This window comes from Uloborus diversus, chromosome 4 (assembly GCF_026930045.1).
Source record: "Uloborus diversus isolate 005 chromosome 4, Udiv.v.3.1, whole genome shotgun sequence".
NCBI classification, from domain to species: Eukaryota; Metazoa; Arthropoda; class Arachnida; order Araneae; family Uloboridae; genus Uloborus; species Uloborus diversus.
The window spans coordinates 47,359,384-47,367,528 of record NC_072734.1 but is presented as its reverse complement, the minus strand read 5'-3'; positions in this window follow the sequence as shown (position 1 = coordinate 47,367,528).

The following is an 8,145-nucleotide window of genomic DNA, read 5'->3' as shown; positions in this document are numbered from 1 at the left end:
CACTTTTTCCGTTGGCTTGTGGTCTACCTGAAGAAGTGTGTCTTAGTTTAATACCCAATGTTTTTGACAAGGTCTCACACATTTCAGCTGTAAATTGTGAGCCTAAATCTGTTAAATTTACAGCGGGTCTCCCAAAAATACTTATATATGTAAACAAATGCTTTGCAACAGATTCCGCAGAAATGTTCGACATTTGGTATAATTGCATGTGTCTACTGAAATTGTCTAGCACAGTAAGTACATATTGTCCATTCCCTAGGGGGCCTAAAATATCACAAGAAATTTGATGACCTGGTTCATGAGGAATAAAATTTTTTGCCTAAAGGAGCTTTTTGCATAGCATAAGGCTTCAATTTGATGCATTTATCACAAGAATAAACCCAATTTAATGTTTCAGCATACATTCCTACCCAAAAATATTTTTGTTTAATGAACTCATAAGTTTTTGCTAACCCCTGATGAGCCAAGTGAGCAATTGCCATAACCTTAGGTCTCAGTGACTTAGGAACAACAATTTTATGTACTACTTCATTATTTTTCTTGTCGTTGAAAGCATACATCAGTACCTTACTTGAAGGGTGGATAAAATATTGGTCCACTTTTTTAGTTCTACGTTTTGACGACATTTTTTGTAAAATTACAGCTAATTCAGAATCTTTTTGCTGTTCTTGTCTAAATGACTCATCAGAAATTTCTATACTTAGGGTCATGTGGGTTCTGATTAGAAACATTTAGCTGATTTACAAACTCATAGGTGTCATTATTTTCCTGATTGTTATTACTACAATTTTGAGTTTCCCTAGAGCTACTAGTCATACTTCTAAAATTTTCCTGCCAATTATCTAGACTACCCTCGGTTTCGTCCTCATCCTCTATATTTATTATGGGTAAAATTGCACTAGAATTTAAAAGATCTTGATTTTCTTTTAGACTTTCATTTGGTAACTGTTCAGAAATTCTAGAGATAAAATCCGAAAGCACATTTAATTCCCCTTTTATAAATTTCATGGTAAATGTATATTTACTTAATTGTAATAGCCATCTAGTAGTCAAATCAGCAGGCGATGAAATCTTTTTATAATGCTGCAGTGGTAGACTATCAGTCAATATACAAAAATGACGTGAATAAAGATGGTATTTAAATGCTTGTACCCCTTTTACAATTGCCATTAACTCAAGTTTTAATTGCAGGATACCTTTTCTCATGTTTGGAGAGCGCTTTGCTAAAATATGCAACAGGGTGTAATTTCCCGTCATGTTCCTGCATTAGTACCCGCAGCAATCGCTATGCCACTCGCATCAGTATTTAGTACGAATTCTTTATTCCAGTCAGGAAGCTTTACAAAAGGTGCAGCGAAAAAATTTCTTTGCAACAAATTAAATGCTCTAGTGTGTTCAGAAGTCCACTTAAACTTATTTTTATGAGATGTTAGTTCAGTAAGTGGTTTAGTAAGTTCCGCATATGAGGGAATCAAATGTCTGTAGTAACCACATAATCCTACAAATCTCTTGACTTGTTTTGAAGTTTTGGGAATAGGAAATGAAGTTACTTTTACGATGTTGGATTTAACAGGTGACACGATGCCCTGTGTTATGCTAAATCCTAGATAATCTATACTCGTTTTATGAAAAATACATTTTTCAGGAGATAGGGTTATGTTATATTTCTGGAAAATGTTCAAAACTGCTGTAATTTTGTCTACAGACTCTTGGAAACTCTGGGCACAAATCAATACATCATCTTGATATGCAAACAAAGCTGGGAGATTTAATTCCTCTAAAATAGAGTCCATCAGAGATTTAAAAATTGAACTTGAATTTTTGAGTCCGAAAACTAATCTCTTATTTTTAAATGTACCAAAAGGCGTAGTAAATGCCAAAATATCTTGGTATTCTTCAGGGAGTTTGATTTGCCAGTAAGCATTCTTTAAGTCACATACAGTAAAAAATTTATATTGAGCAATATTGCTAAGTATGGTAGCTATTTTTGGAAGAGGGTAAGACGATGATTTTAAAATGCTGTTAATTAGCCTCAAATCCATAGCTAGTCTATATTTAGGTGGGTCATTTTTATTTGTACACTTCTTACGAACCAGGAGCATAGGTGCTGACCACTCGGTATTTGTTCGAGCAATCAAATCAGCGGCCTGTAATTGTTCAATTTGCTCTAAAGCTTCCTTTTGTAGAGCCTGCGGAATTGGGAAAGGTAACGTCTTAATTGGGTTCTTGTGAATAAAGTCTAATTTTGGTACTACCTTATCAGTACATCCCAGTGTATATAAATTCTTAGAAAATGCAGCCGAATGTGACATTAAAATGTCCTTTAGGTGTTCTTGTTGTTTACTATCTAAATGGGTTAAGTCAAAATCAGTTTCTTTTAACTCCTCTTTGCGTTTCTGTAAAACCTCCTCACTAGCTGTAATTAAATTCAAATATTCCCTTTGAACATTCTTATCATTCCCTGCTCCAAATTCAATGTCTGAAATTATGTTTCCAATAACCTGCCCTTTATTTAGGTGAATTTTTTTTGTTTTGGACAAATTTTTGATATACACATAGATTTGGTTTGATGATTTATTTACATTACCAGAGTTCAATTTGTTTGAAGAATTTGAAATTGGAAAAGTAGCATTTTGATCAATTTGTAACAAATTTAGATATTCATTAATATTATTGTCATTTGAAGAGTAAATAGTAGGATCACATTCAAGATCAACAGATTTTAAAGACGGGTCAAACAAAAAGTTTTCAGCAGTCACATTTTCAGACATTGAAACCAAAGCATAGCATGATTCATTTGGGGGAATTATGAGTTTCTTAACAAGACGAGCATGAATTTCTTTTGGATGGTATGCACCGACAAGTGGAATATCCTTATTGTTGATGGAAATCAAATATTTGTCTATGTGCATACACACATTATGGCGGGACATGAAGTCAAAACCTAAAATTGCTCGATATTTAGATTCTTTTGGAAGTTCAACAATATAAAAGGTGTGCCTGAAATGTATTTTGTTCAACTTAAATGATACCTCAGCACATGCTGAGAAATCCACCGAAGAGTTTACAGTAGCAATTGATACTTTACGAGAAAGAAATCTATATTTTACCTCAGATTTTATGCTTTCGAATGTGTTTTTAGCCAAAATTGAAATTGTCGATCCTGAATCAATCAAAAACAAAGCTTTGTGATTATTAAAAGAGCCTTCAATTAAGGGCAAGTTAACACTATCATGATTAGCCACATTATAAATAAACTCATATTTTGTGGAAATTTCAGTCTGTGAATCCGCATCAGTTTTCTCGATGGCATTAGTTGAACTACACTTTTTTTTATTTTTAGAAGTTTGACATGCTGATGAAAAAAAATTTTGAGAGCCTGACTCATCAGCCAGTGCAGGTCTCTTTTCTAGTTTAAATTTTCCCCACTTGAAATATTTCGAGAATTACTAGCCCAATTTCTAGTGTTTCCCCTATTTTGCCTAAAATTGCCCCTTCCCCTAAAATTTGAGTGATTTGAGGAATTTTGATGACCTGAACGATTTTGATAATTTGAAGAATTTTGGTTCAAACTCAAATATTCCCTACAAGAAAACAAAGTGTGCCCTTGACGACTACAAAATTGACAGAAAATATTATTTCGAAATTGTCCCCTGTGACCAATATTCTGCCTATTTCCCCTATTATCATTGCCAAAATTTTGTTGACTGTTGTTATACCTATTCCTAACGTTATATGGTTCAGATCTGTTTCTGTTCCCATGAAATTTTTCCCTATTCGAAAATTGTCTTTGTGAGCCGCGACATTGTTTAGCTGAATGACCTTTCTTTTCGCATAATTGACATTCAATTTGATTTTGCGCCTGCAAATTGTTAATCTGCTCTTGCATTGCCTTAATTTGAGTTTCATATTCATTTTGAGTGGATGTATGTGGGTTTACTGACATACACGCAGACAATTGTGCATCCTGGCATTTCTGTGCGAATGTTACTGCCTCCTCATACTGAGTTATATCATTTTCAAAAAGCTTACATTTTATATCAGAGGGCAACGCATTAGAAAACTGCACAAACTTTATTTGTGATAGTGCCTTTTTATCACAGTTGTAATAAACTTTTACCGCCATTGCATCAATCCTATGAGCTAAAGACTTAATTGATTCCGCTGGTAACAATTTTATGTTGTTAAACTCTGTAACTGATACTATTTTGTTATTTGAGGAGAAGAATTTCTCAAATATGATCTTAGCTTCTTTAATGGTCTGAATTTCTTGGAATTCGGGGCACTCAAGGAAATATTTTAAAGCATTGCCAGTTAATTTTGATTTCATCAAACTGATCATCATGCCTTGGGTATAATTATTATATGTTTGGACATCATTAAGTTGGGAGAAAAAAAAATTTAATCATATCCTCACTTCCGTCAAAATTTTGAATAGATATATTTAAGTGTGGGTGTACACCTGGCCGGTCGGAGGAACTGGGTGTCCCCGAAGAGTGAGTCACATCCGTTGGCATATTATCCCGTGTCTGATTTCTAGTATTAGGCATATTCTTACCTAAGACTTACAAGTCTTATAAAATTTTCCCCTTTTTTTTTTAAAAAAAAAATTTAGATGAAATACATCGTACTCAAAACACACTCCTTATTTAAAATAGTAATTAAAACATATCACATGTAAAAAAACATCATATATCACATTTAAAAATTCTCGATAACATAATACTGATAAGATCATTTTCATTTAAAAAATATTATCATAGAGTTCTTTCATTTTACTATTGTTCATTATTTCTATAAAAATTCATTTTCTTTTCCCGTGCACGCAAACAAACAGGTGAGGAAGGTCAACGGCACCAAATTTATGTGGGGAAGTTGTAGTAGAATTTTAAATGAAATTGTTAAAGGATTTAGATTTTTGCGTTGTGTGAAATATGTATGTATAACCCATTCGTATCACGATCCTCCCCAGTTTGTGCACGTGCATAGAAAAAGGTAAGGTATCCATGGTGACTTATCATCTGGGATTGGAGATATAAAAAAAGAGGATACCTGGAGAAATGAGGACACAAAAAGTAGATAAAAAGACGATTCATTTACTGTTACTTTGGGGACATGACTGGCTGGTGCGGATGCCGGCGATCTCCTTCCATTAACTCCACATATATCCGGACTCCAGAAGGAAATGGTCGATCACACAATGGAACGCTTCATATCATCACTTTGGGCATGGTTCAGTTCGTATATCACAGTTCTGATCCCGGTGAGCAGCAGGCAGCCCTGCCCGATCATTCCTAGAGGACCTCTTTCTCATAGACGAAACGCAGTTGAAGAGTCCATGCATAATTCCACACTCTCGGGTCACTTTTTATCTTTCACTATTCAGGACCGTAGTGGAGCGTTCAGGCGATTCTTACATGTCCGCCGGTCATCTGATGTAGAACTTATTTCATGAAGATTCCATTTTTATAAAACCAAAAAAAACGGGTGATGAAAATTGTTGAAGAGAAAAAAGTAGACACGACGATACAGGCAACGGATGTGGCTCAACTGACTTTTTCCCACGTGCGCCACAGCCGAGCTCAACTCTGTGTTGCCATACACATTTTTAAAACATTTCGACCGAAGTGCTTCTTCTTCTGTCCGAGAGGAATGGAGGTCAGCGTTGCGTACATAGAGATCAAGGATAGTGGAGAAAGAGAGGAGATTTGTAAACTATATGTCGAGCTTCACGACAGTAACTTTCGTGTTTTATCAAAACCCTGTAGTGTTTATATTCAAGTTTCATACCATGTGTAATATTGAAAACCGTGTTATAATAATCGCAAATTTGGTGTAATATCGAAACCGTGTTGTACAAATACCGTGTTATACGAGGGACGCCTGTATTGTTTTAAACTTCCAAGGGTCAAGGAGGGCACATAGAAAAAAAGGACAGAGTGCATCTAAGGTTGTCTTTACACGGACATGATAGAGGATTGTTTGGGCAGGGAGCAATGCCCTCCTAAAAATGCCTGGGGGAAATACTGGACATAGCTTATTGGTAAATTTTTATAGGTTAGCTATGCAGGGTGTTTCGTTTTAACCTGCAAGACCTCTATTTTTGTAACCGTTAGTCCTAGATTCACATTTAGAGTTGCAAAGTTGTTCAAAGTCAGATGCAGAGTTAAGATATTGAAAGTTTGAAGCAAAAATAAAAATGAGTCAAAAAATACAAAATTTTAACTTTTTACACGGGTTCTAGGTCAACAACTGATATTTCGGGAAATAATCTCCATTGAAAAATATTACTACCACAAAAAACTTGACATTTGTAAGATCAAAACTCAAAGAGGATATTCAAAGTTTTAAGGGACCATACAAAAAATGAGATTGGAGCTTATCGCCCTTTCAGAGGAATGGCAGGTTTTTGAAGTAAAAAAACAAAGTATCTATATTTTTCATTGCTGTTCCAAAATGATTGCAAATGTTATGACATGATATACGCAAAAATACACTACAAAACCTCGAATAATATTAAAAAACATTCTATACACACATATTATTTTAAACCCTTGTTAACTGCTAGATTTTTCCCCCAAAAGGTGTTGTTGACAGCGAGTGAAAAGTGGTGTAAGTCGCAAAACGCTGCGTTTCATATCTCGGTGAATATTGGACGTACTAATTTCAAACTTTTTGTGTTGGAATTATTTTTCAATGGAGATTATTTCCCTAAATGTAAGTTAGGGGACCTATTGCAGGTATAAAAAGTTTATTTCTGTATTTTTTAACTCATTTATATTTTTGCTGCAAACTTTCAACATCTCAACTCTGTCTGATTTTGAACATTTTTGCTTTCGGAAGTCTGCATTTAGGACTAATGGTTGTGAAAATAGAGGTTTTGCAGGTTAAAATGGAATACTCTGTATAAAGATCAAAATCGTCAATTTCAATATCGGGATTTGTTTTTTTTAGGGGAAAAGATCGTGTGTGTTTGAAAAAAATTATCATCATCAGTTTGAACATCTGTGTAAACGAATGAAAAAGGATCAATAAGAATTGTCCTAGGAGCCAATATATTCAACGCATGACTTGATTCGGCTTTTATTTTCCTGTTTGTATGATAAATAAAAAAAATTTCTCTTTCACTGTCATGTTTGTTTTTTGTTGGACACTTGTTTCTTTCAAGGTTGGGCAGTATTTTTAAGTTTTAATTTCATTAATGCACCTGTGAGCAAATTGGCTGATTACTGATTTATCAGGAAAAGATAATTGTTGTCAAATTTATCTTATTTTAGCCATTTAATGCAGGCCTTATATCTTTACAAAAGTTATAAGGTAATCTTAAGACACAACATTAATTAATACAACTAGCTGCGTCGCCCGGCTTTGCATGGTCTACCTCAAAAATAAAAGTTATGTCAAGTGACATGTGTTCAGGCTTAAACAAAAAAACAAAACAAAATCAGTAAAATTTTGCGGCAGATTGCGGAAAAATAACCAAAAAGGAAACATTTTAAATCCCCTGATTACAGGAAAAGCTTTTAAAACAAAAGCCAAAATTTTACTTGTTCATATTCGAGGGAAAAAAATGGCTACAGATCTTTATAGTCTCAATGATTTTCTTCATGCTACAAATTTTAATAAAAGCATTATTATGGAAAGTTGAGATGAAGCACTGAATAATAATTTAAATGGGGGAAAGCCTTTGAAAAATAGGGATTTTATGTCAAAATCTAGGTTTCATAATCACAAGTTTTTAATTGATATCTCCGCTAACTATTATCGAAGGATTGTGTTAAATAGCCAAACATAAAGACGGAAAATTTACGAATCTATTTATACCAAGCTTGATAGTCATTGGCATACGGGAGGAGTAACTTGGACATACATACTACATAGGTACATACATAGATACATATGCGCAGTTTTTAATTATATAAGATATTTTAATATGCAAAATAATGCCATTAGAAATATTTTTTACACTATTCTTTAAATTAGTATTCTTAATATTTAGTACATTTTCAATCAAAAGTGTTTTTTTTTTTTGTGAACTCTGAAACGGAGGTTTTTACACAATTCTTTTCGAAATTGAACAACTTTTTAGCGTTTAACTATTGATACAAATCAATTTTAATCCTTCGCCAGTCCATTATTAATTAT